Source organism: Eumetopias jubatus, unplaced genomic scaffold (genome assembly GCF_037043125.1).
Source record: "Eumetopias jubatus isolate StellerSeaLion01/CBP00866 unplaced genomic scaffold, mEumJub1_p1.0 scaffold_3, whole genome shotgun sequence".
Classification (NCBI taxonomy): domain Eukaryota; kingdom Metazoa; phylum Chordata; class Mammalia; order Carnivora; family Otariidae; genus Eumetopias; species Eumetopias jubatus.
In genome coordinates this window covers 172174740-172195089 of record NW_028274809.1, presented here as the reverse complement: position 1 = coordinate 172195089, position 20350 = coordinate 172174740, and positions in this window count along the sequence as shown.

Sequence of the window (20350 nt, the reverse complement as noted above, 5' to 3'; positions counted from 1 at the left end):
AAAATAATTTCCTTCTTAATTTGTCTCTAAAAGTGTGATCAATGGAAACCCTACTGTCAAATTAATAGTTATGTCTGTATGATTCCTGTGCTTTACATTTTTTTAAATAAAATTTATTTCTTATAATAGTTTTAGATTTACAAAAAAAAACACATAAAACATAGTATAGAGAGTTCCTAGATAGCACACATGCAGTTCCCCATTTATTAACATTTTATCTTATTATGATATATTTGTAAGATAATTAATGAACAAATATTGATATATCATTATTAACTTCCTTAGTTGTACTCAATGTCCTTTTTCTTTTTTTTTTTTAAGATTTATTTGAGAGAGAGAGAGAGAGAGAGCATGCAAGCAGGGGTGGGGGGAGAGGGATAGGTAGGGAATCTCAAGCAGACTCTGCTGAGCAGGGAGCCTGACTCAGGACTCAGTCTCACAACACTGAGATCATGACCTGAGCCAAAACCAACAGTTGGACGCTCAGTTGACTGAGCCACCCGGACGCCCCTACTGTCCTTTCCCCTGCTCCAGTATCTGTTTGAGGATACCACATTGCCTTTGTCATTTCTCCTTAGGGCTCTCTAGGGCTATGATAGTTTCTAGAGCTTTCTTTGTTTTTGATAACATTAAGAGTTTGGAAGAGCACTGATCATGTATTTGTAGAACGTCCCTCATTTGGATTAGTCTGATGCTCTTATTATGACTGGGCTGGGGTTACAGATTTTTAGAGGACGACTACAAAGATAAAGTGCTGTTTTCATCACATTATATCAAGGGTGCATACTATCAGCATGACTTAGCACTGGTGATGTTAAAGGTGATCACCTGGCTGTAGTTTTGTTTTTGTCCACTCTAAAGTTTTCCTTTGTTTCTCCTTTCCATACCACATATTTTTAATTTTCTATTTAAAAATGAATTACTAGACAATTTTCTCTCTCCCCCTACCCTTTTTGGTTATTAACTTATCCTATTTTATATGCCGATATTTTCATTTTTTTAATTTTCAGAATGTTTTTTAAAGGTTTTATTTATTTATTTGAGAGAAAGAAAGAGCACAAGCAGGGGAAGCTGCAGGCAGAGGGAGAGGGAGAAGCAGGCTCCCCACTGAGCAAGGAGCCTGATGCGGGGCTCAATTCCAGCACGCCGGGATCATGACCTGAGACGAAGGCAGACACTTAATGGACTGAGCCACCCAGGTGGCCCTATATTTTCATTTTAATACAGTCTCAAGTTGAGAAAAGTCTGCCATTTTCAAATGGAAGGGCTGAATTATTTTAATAAACCATTAACTCAGGGAATTACAGTTCTGCCTTAAAGGAATTAACATCCATACCATGAACTGAATATAAATAGCAAAAGAAAATTATAAAAGAACTTTCCCATTGTATTCTGTAATGGCTCCATGATGATCAAAATGTATCTACAAATGAATTAGAATAATTATAAGATGGAAATATCAATTAACTTTAGGCACATTTAATTTAGAGTGCCATACAAGTTTGAATTGTTTAATTAGTTCTATATCATTATTTTTCCTGTTTTGGAAATACATAACAACTCTACTCTGAAGTTAATTTATGCAAATATACACTTTGATCTTTTTTTTTAAAAACCATAGAAGATCTTAATGTTTATGTCACGAGTATAAATGTTTTGATAAATTATGTTATATAAAATATGAGGTTATTTTGGTTTAATTGTTTTGACAGAATATTTTTAAAGAATTTAGCTTATTTATAAATAAATACCATCTTCCAGAATTGAAACAATATGTCACTTGCTTTGAAAAGTAATATCAACTTGGGCGGCACCTGGGTAGCTCAGTTGGTTAAGTGATCAACTCTTCTTTCCGGTTGGCTCAGGTCAAGATCTCAGGGTTGTGGAATGGAGCCCTGCATCTAGCTCTGCACTCAGTGGGGTGTCTGCTTGTCACTCCCTCCCCCTCAGCCCTTACCCTGCTCTGACGCCCGTGCACATGTGTGCACCTGCACTCTCTCTCTCTTTCTCTGACACAAATAAATAAATGAAATCTTAAAAAAATAAAGAAAAGTAATATCAACTTGGTAGAATTAACAATCAGGAGGCAGTTCCATATTAACATGCCTGAGAACACGCTGGGATTAGATGTTACCCTTGGCAATTCTATTTCTCTGAGTTTCTAGCCTGTGATGAAGTGAAAATGTAACAATTTAATGGAGATAATAAGCCATTTGATAAGTTAAAATATAACTAATTTTGTGAAGAAAAATGATTCCTAGATGTAATAAGCAATCAAAATAAGAAAAAAAAGTAGAAGAGTGGAGAGTTCCAAAATCCATGGATAATAAATAGAAACATTTACACATGAAAGTACTTCAAGTATCATGTAGTTTCTTATTTGGCTTTAATAAAGTAATAACTACAGACGGACTGCTTATCAAAGAAAGCTTTAGGGAGCTTAATTACACTTACATAAAATAAGCTTTCCAGTTGTTAAGTACAAATTGAGTGAAGAAATCTATCATTGCATTTTTAATAATGTACTCAAATTGAAATGTTTAGACATTTTCAGCATTTAGCAATTTTCTAAGAGTGAGTCAGCAAGTTAAAAATTAGCATATTTCTTCAATGTAGGCTAATTTAGTTATTAATTTACATAATTTACTTAATGCAAGCCACTTTCTGAAACATTCAATTTCTTAACCTTTAATGAAAATCTAATGTCTTAATAATAATATAGTATTCTCTGAACATGACAATTTAGTGAAATTATCACATAATTTAGGTTTTTGCTTTCAGCAATCAATGCGCTTCTACCGTTTTTATGAGTGTGTCTTGAAAAAATAAAAGCTCCCCTAAAACTATGAAATGATTTAAGACTTTAAATTTGTTTAGATAGTACTATTTCCTTCCCAGAGTACTATTTCAAAGAGAAGACTGATCTTATAAATAAAAACATGAATTATTTTTATTTTTATTTATTTTTTATTTATTTTTTTTAAGATTTTATTTATTTATTCATGAGAGACAGAGAGAGAGAGAGAGAAGCAGAGGGAGAAGCAGGCTCCCAAGGAGCAGGGAGCCCGATGAGGGACTCGATCCCAGGACCCTGGGATCATGACCTGAGCCGAAGGCAGATGCTTAACCATCTGAGCCACCCAGGCGCCCAACATGAATTATTTTTAAAAGCTATAACTATAGTCAGTACTAGTTTAATTTTTAACTGGCCTATGATTTTTTTTGGTACATTCTGAATTTTCTGTGTTTTTCTTTCTTTTAAACTTCTCTGGTAGAACATTTTAGCTGTCTGACATTAGTTTTTGTTAGAAGAATGAAGCCAGGTAATTTACTTGAGGGCTCCTCTCTACTTTAATTAATATCACATTAGCTTCAATTATTAAAAAAACTATGCCCTACACATTACCACCTCCCTACATTCATGCTGTTACCACAAATCACAGTTTATATCTTATGTATATTAACCTAAAGTTATAGTATGTTGAGCTCCATGCTGGCTGTGGAGCCTGCTTGGTTTTCTCTCTCTCCCTCTCCCCTTCTCTGCTCATGCTCTCTTTCAAAAAAAATAAAAAATTAAAACTTATGAGCACCAAAGGATGTTATCGAGAAAACACAACACAATCTACAGAATAGAACTTATTTGCAGGTCATATGTCTGATAAGGGGCTAACATCCAGAGTCTATAAAGAACAGTTACAATTTAAGGACAACAAGAACAACAAAAATCCAATTTCAAAAAGGGCAAAAACTTGAACAGACATTTCTCCAAAGAGGACATAGAAAGAAAAATGGAGAACAAGAACTTAAAAAGATGATCAAGTGGTGCATGGGTGGCTAAGATGGTTAAGTGTCTGATTCCGGCTCAGGTTATGATCCTGGTGTCCTGGGATTGAGCCCTGTGTCAGGCTCCCCATTCAGAGTGGAGTCTGCTTGTCTCTCTCCCTCTGCCCCTCCCCCAGCTCATGCTCTCTCTGTCTCTCTCTCAAATAAATAAATAAAATCTTTTAAAGAAAGATGTTCAACATCATCAATGCAAATCACAACCACAGTGAAACACAACTTCACACCTATTAAGATAGCTATAATAAACAACAACAACAAGGAAAAATAAGTGTTGGAAAAGATGTGGAGAAATTAGAACATTTATATATTTTTGGTGGAAGTGTAAATTGGCACAACACTTGTGGAAAACAGTTTTGTACTTGCTCGAAATGTTAATCACAGAATGACCACGTAGCCCTATAATTCTAAGGCATATACTGAAAAGAATTGAAAACAAATACTCGAGTAAGTACCTGTGCACACATGTTCATAGGAACACTATTCACAATAGCCAAAAGGCCAAACAATCCAAATAAGTGTCCATCAAAGGGCAAATAAATAAGTAAATGGTAGAATATGTATACAATGGAATATTTCTCAGCCAAGAAAAGGATGCCACATCATGGATAAATCTTGAAACATTATGTTACATGAAAAGATCCAAATACAAAGGGTCTCAGGTTTTGTAATTCCATGTACATGCCATATCAAGAATAGATAAATTCATACAGACAGAAAGCAAACTGGTGGTCCTGTGGGGCTGGAGGGAGGGAAGATTAAGGAGGAATTGCTTAATAGGCAGGAGATTATCTTGTAAGGTGATGAAAATGTATAAGAACTTATTTAAGTGATAGTTGCAGAACACTGTTGATGTATAAATGCTATAGAAATGTACAGTTTAGGGATGCCTGGTGGCTCTGTCCGTTACGCATCTGACTTTGGCTCAGGTCTCAGGGTCCTGGGATAGGCAGGCTCCCCCCTCAGCAGGGAGTCTGCCTCTCCCTCTCCGTCTGCCCCTACTCCCACTTGTGCTCTCTCTCTCTCTAGTAGATACATAAAATCTTTTTTAAAAAAAGTAACAGTTTAAAATGGCGACTTTTATGTTCTGTGAATTTCACCCCAATAAGAAAAAAAGGAAAAATTATGTGTGGTTTATTTGAAATTCAAATTTGGTTGAATATCCTGCATTTTACCTGGCAACCTATCTGTATCATATTATATGTATCACTTATTCAAATGTTACAAAAATTAGGCGTTTAGTGCATTATATTTTAAAACAAAAAAGTTTATTATTGTCAGTTACTCTTTTTGTCATTGAAAATAAGACAATGATTCCTCAGGCATGTAACAGTCATTTTTGCTTTTCAGAAATAGAAGCAGCTACAAAGAGCAGAGGTGAAAGATCCCTGTGTTTACATAGAAATGATAAAAAAAAACTATAAAAGTTACCACTCTCCACTTAATTTTTCTATTATTTAGAAATCACTATACTTATCCCCCTTCCTGTATTCCTATGCGTCCTATCTAATTTTCATTACCAATGCAGCATCAAATTAATACTACTGAAATTGATTATTTTAAACTTTCATTTTACTTCCAGATGATTTTCTCCAGTCACAACACCTGTGTTTCTTAGATCTATTGCTTTTTGGTGTATACAACGCAATGCCACAAGACAACTCAAAAAGAAAGTGAAGGCAAGACAAACAGAAGATCGAAGTATTTATTTTCCTCTTTCTTTTAATTTAATAGAAGTGACATTACTGATAGTTTCTTTTGCCAACTGAATAAAAAAGATAGCTGTGATTTTTGCAATCTCTTTACAAAGATAGAACAAAACAAAGCCCAGAAGAAATGCCTGTGCACATAAGCTAAACTTGAAGCACTGAGATGTTTATTAGATGGAGGGCTGGGGTTGCATGACAAGCATCTTAAAACATGATTTGAAATGAGGCTTAGTGAATTTTCCCTGCAAGATGATCCTACTAATAGGAGGGCAGCATGGATCAAGCACTCTCTGCCCACTGTGGAAGCATGGCTAGCTGAAAGTGAGCACTGGCTTAGTGGAAACCATGGTTTTCAAAGAGTGCCAACTGTGGATTTAAAATGAGAAAGAGATGAGCTCAGCAAGCCAGAGGGATCAAATCCTCTGGCTCCTTTAACTCCAGGAAGACTCAAAAAAAATTTTTTTAAATAGTTCCTGAAAGCAGTGAAGTTAAAATTTGAATTTTATAGACCCTTTAAAATGGGCTTAATTTCAGTAAGATAATATATTTATTTTGCATTTCCATTTCTTGTAATCTCTGTGGGCTTGGCTAAAATGTCAGAAAAGTAGCCAAATGTCTGTCCTATTTTTAAATACAAAAGTCATGTGTCTTTAACACATAAATCAATGTTTCTCTTTCTCTCATGCACAATATATGTTGCAGAGTCCAGAAGGCTTTTTTCACTAAAAAGGAGTTTAAAATTAAGAATTAAGTGTTAGACACAGTAACTATCAAAAGCAAAGTAGTAAGATTCACAATATTAGCTTATATAAACTTTCTGAACACTGCAATAAAATGCTCCCTATTTGGGAAATCAGGTTATGTTATGTTTTTTAATAATAATAAAGACTTGCATATATCGTAGTTAAATTCAGGTAGAGGTCGTGTAGGACACGGCATTGAGTTTTTAAACAGTAATGGCCCACGAGTTGTTCTTCCTAGAAAGGGTAAATTGAAATACCATGGCAGTACAAAAACAGGGAACATAATTCTGACATGTACTCTAATCAGAAAGTAACAACTTCTTTCAGAGTGCTTAACATTCCCCCTTTCATTCCCATAACAACAGAAAGAATGCTGATGCTACTCAGCAAACCCAGGCACCCAAGTAAAAGCAGGAGCTAGAATTATCAAGCTACAGAACTAGAATAATAGGGATGGCTCTTCAGGGGGTAAAACAAACAAGGCCACCTTTTGAACAATGCAAGATAGATCATTTAAATATTGAATTGAAACATGAGATTTGACTCAGCACTTAGAGTTAGTGGGTTCTCTTACCATGCCACATCCTGTTATCCAAAGCCTGCCTCCATTTTGATGTTAAGGCCACAGTGACAAACTAGACAACCAGAAAAACCTGCTGCTCAGAGACTTCAACCACATTAGACAGAGTTGTAATAAAGAAAAATAACAACAGTATGCAGAAAATACTTCCATAAGCTTCAGAGGCCCTGGGGTGGAGTTCTAATCTGCGTTTGCCTGAATGGTTTAGGATTGAGAAGGACAGAATGATGAACGTGGAGAGACAAAAGCTGCTCTGCGTGGCTAAAGCATAGGGCGTGTGTAAGGAGTGGGGGAAAGGAGATGTTGAAGAAAGAAAGGCCACCTTGAAAAGCTCTGTATGCTGTGTAAAAGAAATATGAGAATAACATGGAGTCGTTGAAATTTTAAATCAGGAAATGGATTTGAATTAATCTGTACTACAGAAAATGGAGAAGATGGTGGAGTTGTGTGTCAACAACAACAACAAAACAATGACAAAACAAGTATAAGGTCAGTGGAGATAGAGAGAAATGAAAATATTAGTATAGAATTTAGTGAGTGGTTAGACCCAGGACTAGGTAAAAGGAGAGTCAAAATGGCATCTTGGGGGCGCCTGGGTGGATCAGTTGGTTAAGCGACTGCCTTCGGCTCAGGTCATGATCCTGGTGTCCTAGGATCGAGTCCCGCATCGGGCTCCCTGCTCAGCAGGGAATCTGCTTCTCCCTCTGACCCTCCCCCCTCTCATGTACTCTCTCTCTCTCTCTCTCATTCTCACTCTCTCAAAATAAATAATTAATAAATCTTAAAAAATAATGGCATCTTGGTTTCTGAATTGGTCAACTAACTGGAGAGTGGTATAATTCACTGATACAGGGCAACCTGGAGAGAAGCAGGTTTAGTTTGGGACACTTAGAGCACCAAGTTTGGGACTTGTAAATGTGATGCCTGTGGTTCATACAAAGTAAATTGACTCACAGGCTTGGTGCTTTAAGTGTGGACTAAAATTTTCAGTGGATTAAAATGCAAAGGTTTATTGTTCATTTATACATGCTCACTGTGGATAAGAAGTGTTTTCTGAATTCCAGACGATTACTTATTTCAGTGGGAACCATTCCTTACTGAAATGTTTCATGGAAAGAGAATCAGAGGCTCAGATGAGTCCTGTACCAGGCATAGCTTTAGGGGCACCATGATTATTGTGTCAGTGCATGGTGCTTCAGAAGAAACCTGGCCTGGCATCACCAACTGTATTCTTATAAGTTTCTATTCCAGTCCCATTGTTATTATACTTTTCTGCATAAGTCACAATAATTCTTAAGAGAAGGAAACTCTGCTCAAGTAATGTCAAGTTCAGCAAGATATCTTCCACATTTAAAACTCTGACAGTAAAACTTTATAATTTACATTCACAATTTTAGCCATTTGTTTAAAAGTAAAAACTTTGAACTTTCATTGACTCACTATGGGTGTCCAGGCTCCACCTCACAGTTTTCAAGAATTAAAGTTAGCCCAAAGTACTTAGACCCTGGAATTCATGCTGAATTACCAGACAAGACTTCCTTATCTGTCAAGGGAAATTCTTTTTTTGGAGTGTTGTTCAATTCCAGTGTACTTGACTTGAGAGAAGCTCAGTGCAGAGGTGTTATTATTAATGTTGAACATCCAAATGGAAGTATTCAAATTTTAGACATCTTTTCTTCCAGGAGTCTTCAACATTGCTATGTAATAATCTCCTTTCCAAAGGCCAGCTATGCATTAACAGAGTATCATGCACCAGTTACTAATCCTAGGGAGCAGAACTTTGTACTGTTTACTAATCCCAGGGGTAGACCCCAAATACTTCTGACCATTGCATAGTGTAAGAGTCACCAAGGTAAAACAAACAAAGAAACAAAGAAACACACAAAACACAGGCAAGTACTGAATGGAAGCTTTACTTACATAGAGAAGAGACATAACAAGATCAGCTTCAATCATGGGCATTGGTCTCTGATGACCATTGGGTCTTCTTAGCAACTGACACAAGGCAATTTGCCTATTTGCCTAGACATACCCTCTGAAGCCCCAGTGCTTCACAGTGCTGACCTCTCCCCCAAGGAATGGGAAATACTGAAAGCTGGGGGCATGCCTGAGCACCATGGACATATATCCTTCCATAGAACACAGAAGCATACAGTGAGGTAGAAACAGGGAAAGATATTCCCACACAGGCAATAAACTGGGTACAGGCTCTGTGTGCTCTTTATCTCTTGGTAAGAAAGTGTTCCAAGACCAAGACATATTTTTATGTAGCTAACCAGAGGTCAAAACACTGTGCATATGGAACTGTATTTCCCAAACATATCCTATGTGAATACTAAGAGAGTTCTTTTAAGATAGATGGAAGACCTCCAGTAGAGTAAGACTGCCTTTTTGTGAATCAGGATCTGACCCTTCCTCACTGATCTGACAAGTTAAGTAAATTCCATACCTCAGTTTTTCATTTCTAAAATGAGGATCATATCCAAACTCAAAGAGTTGTTGTGAAGACTAGATGTGCTAATTCATGGTAAATGCTTAGAATTATGACTGCCACATAGTAAGGGCTAAATAAAATTTATCACTGTTATTATTATTACTATTGTTAATATTGAAAGTGTGGTCACTTGTCTTTCAAATAAAAACTAGAACATCTCAAAAAGATTCCTCCTGGTCAAATAGGATCTGCTAGAGGATGATTGGTCGTAAACATCGATGGAGTAAGTAGTTGCAAATTTTACATTACAGTATTATTAGTCATGAATTTACTAATATTTTATTTATTCACTACATCACTATGCTTGTGGTATAGCATACCCCATGCTATTATATCATCACCTATAAATCCACCACAGATCTTCAGTCTTTGGAGCTAAGAAAGACATAAAAGCAAAAAAAAAGAAATTCCAAATATTATCTCTAAAACTAGTTATTGGTAAACTGTGCTCCCTGTGAGATTTGTAAACACATTTTGGAAATGAATTTGCCTATCTACCTATTTTAATTTTTCTGTTTTCTTCTGTCAAATTAAGACAATAGTTTATAGATAAATCTGATATTTTGTTGTGACCTACAAATTTGCCTAGATAATTTTGAAATATTCAGTGATTTGATTTCAAAATGGGAGGAAAACACTACAATATTATTATGTACTATTATTGGATAGTCAAAAGTATAATTTAGTAAGCGTAGCATATTTCATTAATTTTAATGAGATTATAAAATATTGACATACGAAATTATTTTTAAAAAGTAACTTAAAGTGATTTTGAATAGTATTGTGAATTCAAAGTACAAAGTATTTTTAAACATATGCAAGTTCAGAAATGTTTGAGACCAATACAAAATATAACATCTTATTAGACAAAAATAGATATAAAATGTAAAAACCTATGTTTTTCAATAGGAAACATGGAGAGTACTATCAATAAAGTTTATTTATTGATGGGAAAGAGAAAAAGAAATATGAGCCAGAAAGAAGCAAAGTGTGAAGAATATTTCATAGTGGAGTGAAATGTGATTTTTGAATAAGTGAGTTGCAATGCATAAGACAGTGCGAAGATGAAGTGACTCACTGTCCCATTGTATATGAAGCATAAGTGAGTTCTATAATAATCTTCTTCACGTACCAGAGAATAGATAGTTATCATCTGAGGAGACCCTGAACTGTCAGGAGAAATTCAGTGTAAGAGTTTTTTTTATTTTTTTATTTTATTTATTTATTTATTTTTAACCGTTCAAAAGGAGATTCAGGTCTTTCAGTGTGGAGTGCTTATAAGGCAATCAAGTGAAGAGCAGGAGACTCCTCAAGGAATAACTGCTGGGAAACTAACTCACTCAGAATTTATAAAACTTATTCAGAAGCTTGGTGAAATTTAAACTCAAACAATAAATTACAGTTTGGAATGTTGAGCCATAAAAGAAGAAATGTTTGTAGACATCATAAACTACCCAATCATTCTCATTCCTAATGACTTTGATGGCTAGGATCAGACGAAGAAGCCAAGGTCATTTGACTTCAATCTGGGAAAATCACTGGTCAATCAGAGCTGTACAGAAATGTTCATCCATCATCCTGGGCCAGTAAATCCAGCCCCCAAAGGGGAAAATATTTCATACCTAGCAAATATTTACTCAAAAGGAATATTTGTGGTGGTAGATAAAAGCTTTAATCTTAGGGACACTGAAATTTTATTTTAACTAAAAAAAAGTTATTAGGTAAAAGGTAAATTTTTTTTTCCAGTGTAGGCATAATATCTAGAATAGTCAGATTCTATCCTAAGAAAGAATGGTTTATTTTGTAAGTAATTAATGGGTTCTTAAAGTTTTCTGTTTTCTGTTTTATAAAATTTTAGAAAATATGCAAAATCCTCTGTCCCAGGGAACTTAGTTTGTTTAAAGACTATGAGAAAAAAACACATACAAAAAAAAGAAAGAAAGAAATTAACATGAAGGTGCTGCAAAGTGAGGTTCAAGAAAGGGTTTGTTATATAAAGACTTAAAATTTATTTTAAGGACAATAGCATATAACAATGACTTTCTCTACCTAGAATTTCATTCTAAATATGGAGAATACTTGGATTGGTAGGGAGAAAAATAGTTAGGAGGCTATTTCGGTAAGCAAGAAATTAGGGGCTTAGAACAGTAAGTATGGAGAAATAAAAAGGAGGGTTATTGACACAAGAAAAACCATTTCAACAAATCAATACTTCTTAGCTGAGAATGGAAATTGAGGCTACATATCTTGTTAAACAAAACACAAAGTGATTCTTTTGAAGACAAAACCTGAACATCGTTTCTCGGCCTTTTGGCTAAGATCAAGTGTAAATCTGAACAATATTAAGCACAATCCATACATTTCCAATGAGTAATCAAACATAATGCACACTTCAATAGAGACATCAGGAGAAAAGAAAATGAATCAATAAGGCAAATGATAAAACAAAATCATTAAACAAAAATGAAATTTAATGCAAACTAAGACATGCATAAACATGGATCTGCAAGAAGAGGCTTTGATGGGCAAGCACTCATAAAAAGTCTGGAACAGCTAAAAAAAAAAATCTGGAACAGCTAATCCTTACTTGTGTCCAGTTACTTCATTTATGAACCCTGTGATTACATTAAGTCTGCCATAATAATCCAGGATGATCATCTTATTTTAAAGATTAGTACTATTAATTCCATCTGTAATTTTAATTCTCCCTCACCATATTATATAACATTCACAAATTCTGGGGAGTAGAACATGGGCATTTGGGTGGAGGGGGACAGTAAGTGGTGATATTATAGGGCCTGCTACAATTATTTAGGATAGGTAAAACAGGTAATTTTTTTCTTTTTTTAAACAAGTATGTTTTTATTTGAGGAAACAAAGCAGTGAAAATGGAGAAACTGAATATATTTTTTTAAACGAACAGTTAATTGAATGAGATGAAATTAAGAACAGAGATGCAGGGCTTATTTTTGCAAAGAAGAGAATCTATTCCTTAGAGATCTCTTAACTATATTTAGACAACCATATCAAAAACCATCAATTACCCTGAATAAAACATTTTATTTTCTACTCCAGTCATAAAGAAGCATTAATTATCGATCAGTTATTTAGATAATTAATTGTCAAAATAATATATTAATGAACATTTACTTTCTAGGCTAAGTACTGTAAGTAAAAATGTCATAAAAATTTGCTTTAAGAAATTTACAAGTTTATAGAAATATTATTATTTAGTTAACATAAACATGTGAAATCACATAAAGAAGAAATTTTAATTCTATTGAAAATACACACAGCTACAACTCTAAATCCCTAGCCTTTCAAGAAAGGAAATCCATGGGAGTTGTTATATGCAATTTCAACCATTGCAAAGCACTCACTGTAATTCCTTGTACCCTGCATCTACAACAGAAAATGATGTATTTTTCAGGGGAACCCTGCTAAGCTCCATCATCATACATTAAATGGCACAAAGGAAGAAGGCATGGTAGACCCATTAATGGTCCACGGAAGTGTCCATGCCCTAATCCCTGATGCTTGTGAATATGTGTGTTACATGGATAAAGGAACTTTGCAGATTTAAAATTATAGAGCTTTAAATACAGGGACAATTGTGGATTATCCAGGTGAGCTCTTAAACGCAGAGAACCTTCTCAGCCTGGAGAAGATAAGACATGGCAAAAAGTGGAGTCAGACAGATTCCATGTGTGGAAAGAATTTGATGCATCATTGTTTAATCTGAAATAGGGGTCAATGTGTAAGGACTAGAGAGGTTTCTAGAGCTAAGGGAAGCCATCAGCTGACAGACACCAAGGAAGCAAGGAGCTTATTTCTATAGAGGTTAATCTCAACAACATTATGCTGAGTGAAACAGGCAGAAACAAAAGTACATACTGTGTATTTCCATTTATAAAAAATTCTAGAATGTGCAGAAATTACCTGTGGTGATAGAAAGCAGATCATAGGTTGCCAGCATTGGGGAAGGGAGTGAGTTTGACTGCAAAAGGTCAAAAGCAAATACTTTGAAGTGAAAGAAATACTCCATATCTTCTGGTTACATGGGTGGATAGATATTTTTAACTCCCCAAAGTGTGTAACTAAAATCTGTATGCACATTACACTTACGGGTTTCTCTATTTTTGTTATTTCACTCACCAAATACCTCTCCGCAGGGCCACAAGACTATCTAGTTTAAATTATAAATTAAACCATCTTAATTGATGCTTTGAAAGCATTCAGTGCCTTATCTCTCAATCCCTTTAAAAAAGATTTTATTTTTCATCTGCTTTCTCCATACCTGCAACACTCAAGTAATAGACGTGGCTTCATTTATTTGAAATAAGTGATGTCTCTTCATCATTTCGGTCTTCTTTCTAGACAGCCAAATACATAAGAAAAATGCTTATGTTTTAATCATCTCCCTCATTTCTTTTGTCCCTCCATTGCATATATTATGGCTTGTATTCACAACTTTCTTTATTAACCTTAACTGCAGTGTACTTGACAGTAAGTTTAGTGAGTCAAAACACTGTTTCTGCATTTTTCTCAGCAATATATATTCAGTGCTTAACACATTACCTATCATACACTTCTCAAAATATGGTTGTTGATTTAATCAATAAAAGGATAAATAAAAAAAATGAATACATTGGCATAAGGAAAATATATCTATTATTTTAATTATTCTCCACTCTGCTTTGCTTTTTTTTTAAGCTATCATCTTTTTTTTTGAGAGAGAGCACATGCAAGCATGAGGAAGGGTGGCGGGAGGGCAGAAGAAGAGGAAGAGAATCTTAAGCAGGTTCTGTGCTCAGTGTGGAGCCAGACACTGGGCTCGATTTCAGGACCCTGAGATCATGACCTGAGCCAAAATTAAGAGTCGGATGCTCAAACCAGCTGTGTCACTCAGGCGCCCCTAAACTTTCATCGTATTTGTAATTTATCTGTGTAAGTAATAAGCACCTTTTGGGCAGAAGTGCTATCATATGTCTTTACCACTATGTAACCAGCACCAGACAACTAGGCATTCAATAAATATTAAAAATAAATAAAGACATGAAAATAAATGAATGCAAACTGAAAGCTAAAATGTAAATTTAAAACTTGTGATTATGTTATTTCTTCTTTGCTTTCTCTACCCCACCAATTCTCCACTCTCTGATATGGAATTAATTAAAATCCATGCAAACTGGAAACATTTCCAATTAAAATCTTAAATAACTTGTATTTTAAGGCTAATAAAAAAATGGCTGTAAAATATACATAATTTGTGTCATCTGTTGGTGTAATACATTATTATACAGCATCAAATCAAAGTAAAAAGTTATCAGTCTGCTTGTTCATATTGATATAAACCTTTTTGTTTTTCAATGTAGAAATTAATTATTAATCTCAAGTGATTCATCACCAAGGGAATAATGGAATTGGAAAGTGATAAAATTAACCTAATTATTTTAAAGAACATGACTATCTTGTTATGCCTCAAATACTGGGGCAGTAAACTGTTGTCTGCTAGTGTCACAAGAATGTAACTTTTAGAAATATTTTTAAATTCTTAGGAAAAAATAATCTGACTAAATTTTTATCAGTTATATATATGCTTTTTTATTATGCTTGTAAGGGTTGCTTAATCAGTTGCCTTAAAGGAATTTATATATTACGTTTTCTATATTACAGTTAATTGTCAAATGTTCAGGATATCTTGTTCATATACATACTAAGTTTCATTAACACCCACCTTCAAGTGTAAAGTATTCATGCATTAGGTAATGGTAATATTCCCTAAAGAATCTCAGAGATTATGCAGACAATGATAATGACTATAATGTTCTTTTGACAAGGAAATGTCATACCATAAATGTGTCATTTAGAATTCTACATTGAATAAGGTCATCAGTGAGAGAGAATTTTTGTTTCCCTTTTTAGAAAATGACCTCATAAATGTCTTCAAGTTTCTATGTTCTGATATAAATGGCACTTCTTACTAAAACATGAACTTTGAGTATTCATGAGCAATCCTGCAAAGCAGGGGCTCTGGACACCATGGCCATAGAGGCCAACACTTTCCCAGGAGAAAACAATCGTTAACAGGGCAAAAATATTAATCAGAAAAGGCTTTAAGAGTGTGCATATAGTGTGGTACCAATTTATTATTTTAAAACTATTTGTTGAGTCCTAGGTATGATCCAGAATGACTTTAGGTGCAGAAGACTTTTTTTTTTTTTTTTTGTAAAGCCGACAATAAAAGAATTAGTTACCATTAGAATAAGTGATGTAAAGAAGAAATGAGATATTCTTTGAGAACATACCTAAGATAGCCTTAGGGAAGATGCAACAGGCTTGTAAAGAAACTCTTTTATTGGAAAGTACTATTGTAACCTGCATTCTACACGATGAATATCAATTATGTTTGTGGAGATAAGCAGTGGGATGGTGCCACTGTCAAAGTCAGGAAGCAGTGCCTAGAAAAATCACAGAAGTATTGAAAGTACTGGATCATCTAGATTTAAGTTAAATAAATGAATTACTGGAGCCATCTAACTTTAGACATATTCTATGTACACTTTTATTAATAATCACTTAAGTCAAAATAGTGCAAGTTTGAAACAGTGATAGCTGAACTCTGTTGTTCTGAGATTCCAATTTGAAAGCTTTTTTTTTTTTAAAGATTTTATTTATTTATTAGAGAGAGAGAATGAGAGAGAGCACGAGAGGGAAGAGGGTCAGAGGGAGAAGCAGACTCCCTGCTGAGCAGGGAGCCCGATGTGGGACTCGATCCCGGGACACCAGGATCATGACCTGAGCCAAAGGCAGTCGCTTAACCAACTGAGCCACCCAGGCGCCCCAATTTGAAAGCTTTATTACAAAAAATTCTTCAGCTCATCTACTTATGACTTTTTACTATAACTCCCAAGGTATAATTTGCATATGGGAAAATTCATCCTTTTTAAGAGCACTATAATTTTTAACAAGTATTCATACTCAGGTAAACAGTGTTGCACTCACAGTATACAAATATTCATCACCAGTGAGGCTTCCCTCCTACTCTGTGATTTTATGAGTCCATGGGAGGCAATTCTCCATAGGACTCTTACATTTCTTCATATCATGCAAGTGAGGTATTGACTGTCCTTTGTCTCAGATTAAATTTTCAAAGATGTTTTTAGAGCAAACAGCCATGGAGCAAAGAAAGAGTACCTCTCTCCAGAGTAATTGGCAGGTGGTTTACTGTCCAGTATAATAAAGGTAAAATGTTCCACCAGGGGAAAGGACAGACATGTATATTGCCCATTATAAAAGATTCAAGTTCCCTAAGCTTCATCTCCCTCTCCTTTAACAAACAAGTGTCTGCAGGTGCCATCTGACCCATCTCTTACAGCCATGTGGAATTTGGGCTCAGGAAACCTGGCTAAAATGTTGATATACTCCGCCCACTGCTATGCGAGTGTGGCAAATAATAAACTGAACTTCATCTCTGACCCTGGAGACCTCTTTCTTCTACCAGTATTCATGAGACTATGGCAGGCTGAATTGTTAGTGTGTAAGTAGGTAAGGTCTCAAATCTTTCACAGTCTTTGACAGTTTGGTGATAAAGACTGAATGCTGGAAGAAATACGGCCTTCCAGAAAAGCAAGTTTGAGGGCTTTCTAGAGCAATTATTGGGATTTGAGAGAAAATCAGGGAACAGGTAGTGAACATATTGATCAAGTTGTATACTCAACCAGGCAATACACTGTCCTTGAATTTTTTGTTTTCTGGTGAGCAGGAACGGGGGAAATGGATGTGGCAGATTGCTGGAAGAAGGTGCAACACAAATGTTGCAAAATGTCACTTTGGCTCTGTTCACTCTCGTTGGGGTCTGAGGTCTTTCTTGATAGTCTGGTGGTCAGTCTCAGGTCCACCCCATTCTATCAAATAGGGCACAGGTTTATCCTAAGTGAGAAGTCTGTGACCAATTTTCAGATCAAATTACAGACATAACACTTACACTGCATGCAAAAGGAAGAAAATCCATGACTGCTGAGGGCAAAAACCAGGCCAGTTACTAGCACTTTAGATAGTATGGGAAATAAGGGGGAAGAGTGTGTGATGTGTGTTAAAGAAAAATACAGCAACTGGGAAGTCTCACTGCTTCATCTCTCCTGCAGTCTATCACACCAACAGTCTACCAACTAAAAGGCGAGAGTGAACATCTCACTTTTCTTTTTTCTCCTTAGGTGTTTTTCTGTGTGTTTTTGGTGTTGTTGTGTTTGTTTGTTTGCTTGCCTTCCCAGAGAGACCTAGCTGATACAAGCGAGATCTTGTCTTCTCTGGGAGACTTCCCCTGAGACAAATGAACTCCTGTGGGGAAATATAGAGGAGGCATTGACTAGTAACTGTTCCTATTGCCCCAGATCAGGTTTACTATGCTGATTAAACTGACCCACTGAATAATGAGAAACTGACACAAGGAAATATGGATAAAATCTTAACAGTCAGTCCCTCTGCCCTGAAACACTCCCTCAATCATTTTGTTACCAGGTAAGAACTTAAGAGATACCACTTTGGTAATGGGACTACAAGCGCCTTGGATTTAGTAGTTGTTAAGGAAGATCCTGCATCTGTGAATCGAGTTCATGGAAGTTACAAGGCACTAACCTTGTGGCTTCGGTCAGAAAGCAGTGTAGCCACAGCTGCTGTTTCACAAGTACAAAATAAGGTTGAAACTACTGATGTCCAAAGTTAAAAACAGATGGTGACAGGCATGAGTAATCTTAACTACTGATGAAGAGAGAATGGAGAGTCAAAAATATTTGGAAGTTTATTTGGTTAAGTCACAAAGCTCCATCCCACCACTTGCTACCAAAAGTGTATCTGAAAGCCTTGTTTCGGGGCATGGAGCTACTCTCTTCACCCGTGATCCCTCCTCTGCCCTCTACCCTGATTTCAGCCACTTTAAGGACAAAGATAATTAAGTAGAAATGTGGCTGAGATTCCTCTGTGCTCAAGGAAGATTAAAGATCACACAGACTTATCTGAGTATACTGGGGAATTTCAAGGAGGGACAGACTCAAACATCTGGACCCATTGCATCTGAGCGGAAAAACCAGGACTATGGAAGGGAGAGGCAAGAGCGTTTAGCTAACAGGGTTTGTGCACGAGTCACAGTGGGGAAACAAAGCTAGGGAGAACTTGCGGGGGGGCCCATGGGCAAATTCCATGTACTGTTTTTATTTCTTCTACATCTTAATGTGTAGTTGGAATTGCTGTGTTATATGTGTGAACTTCCCAGTCCCAAACTGCCAGAGGGAATTCTGACTGGGAAGAGTCCTACATAAAGAAATGCTGGTGAGACATGAATTGCTCCCCAACTTGCTCCCTGTCCACACCCAGGTGGTCGAACAAAATTACTATAGAATCTCATAGGAAGAAAGGAAACTCACAGACTTGACAAGGACTTAAAATATGTAGGGGTATAAGAGATGCAGTATGTTAATTTCACACGCCTCTGTGGCTAAGGACAAAGGCTAACAGGAACTGAAGGATTACAGTGGATTATCTCCTGCTGAATTAATTTGTTTCTGTTATAATTCTGATTGTTCTAGACACTGTGATTATAACTGAACCATTAAAAAAATGGAAGGTACTTGGGTTTTTTGGACATTGCCAACATCTTTATCATATCCTTAGCAATAGAAGACGACAATCAGCTTGCGTTTACTTGGCAAGATAACCAATATATTCTGGGTGGAACAGAATTTAGCATGTGACTCTACACTCTAATGTCCAAACTACTCAAATTTAACTAATAGGGTTCACAGTTGGAAAAGGAGGTTAACATGGTTTTATGTGTTGTTTCTTTTTGGCTAATTGAATGTAATTTTGTTGTTGCTTTGACACCTTAATGTGTCTTAGGCACTTCACTGTTCTTGACAGTTCTCTTATCCATCTTTCTAGATAGGGGATAGATTAAAAAGGAGTCTGAATTTAGTCATTGGCAGTTTTTTTATTATTAATTTTATGATTGCTACTCTGTTCTTATCCGCTAACTCTACAGTCCTATCGCAAAGTAAAGATTTTATCTCTCATTTCTTCCTATATTTTAGTAAGCAGGAAAACTTTAAAGGGGTATGGGACAAAGTCACATAGGTAGCTGGGAAGGGAACATTGAGAATAATAACTTCACATTTTCATATTTTGTGGGGTTTTTTTAAAGATTTTATTTATTTAATTTAGAGAGAGAGAGAGCGCAAGCAGGAGTGGCCGAGGGAGAGGGAGAAGCAGGCTCCCCGCTGAGCAGGGAGCCTGACGTGTGGCTCATTCTCAGGACCCTGGGATCATGACCTGAACTGAAGGCAGACGCTTAACTGAGTGAGCCACCCAGGCGCCCCGGTTTGTGGGTTGTAATCATATGTGCCATGATAGGCAGCACAATAGCCTCCCCAAAATGCCCACCTGCTAATCCCTGGAACCTGTAAATATGTTACCGTACATGGCATAGGAGAATTAAGGTAACAGAGGGAATTTAGCCTGCTGTCAACTGACCTTAAAATAGGTAAAATATCCTGGATTATCCTGTTTGATCCAATGGGATAAAAAGCGTTCTTAAATGTGGAAGAGGGTGGCAGGAAAATGTGATGTGGAAAGACTTGATTGGCTGGCCATTGCTGACTTTGAAGATGGAAGGGGGCATGGATGTGGGCAGCCTGTAAAAGCTGGGAAAGGCAAGAAGATGGTTTCACCCCTAGGCCTTCAGAAAGGAGTGGAGCACTGCCAACACCTTAGTTATAGCCTAGAAAAGTCCATTTTAGGTGTCTGTAAAATAATATACACGTATTGTTTTAGGACGCTAAGTTTGTAGTAATTCATTGCAGAAGCAGCAGGAAACCAAAACATACTCCTACATGCGGGTTATAACCTTCAAATCCAATCTGTGAAGTTCAACATCTACAAAGTTACGGTTAAATAAAACTTATACTTAAACATATTAATAAAGCTTTCGTGT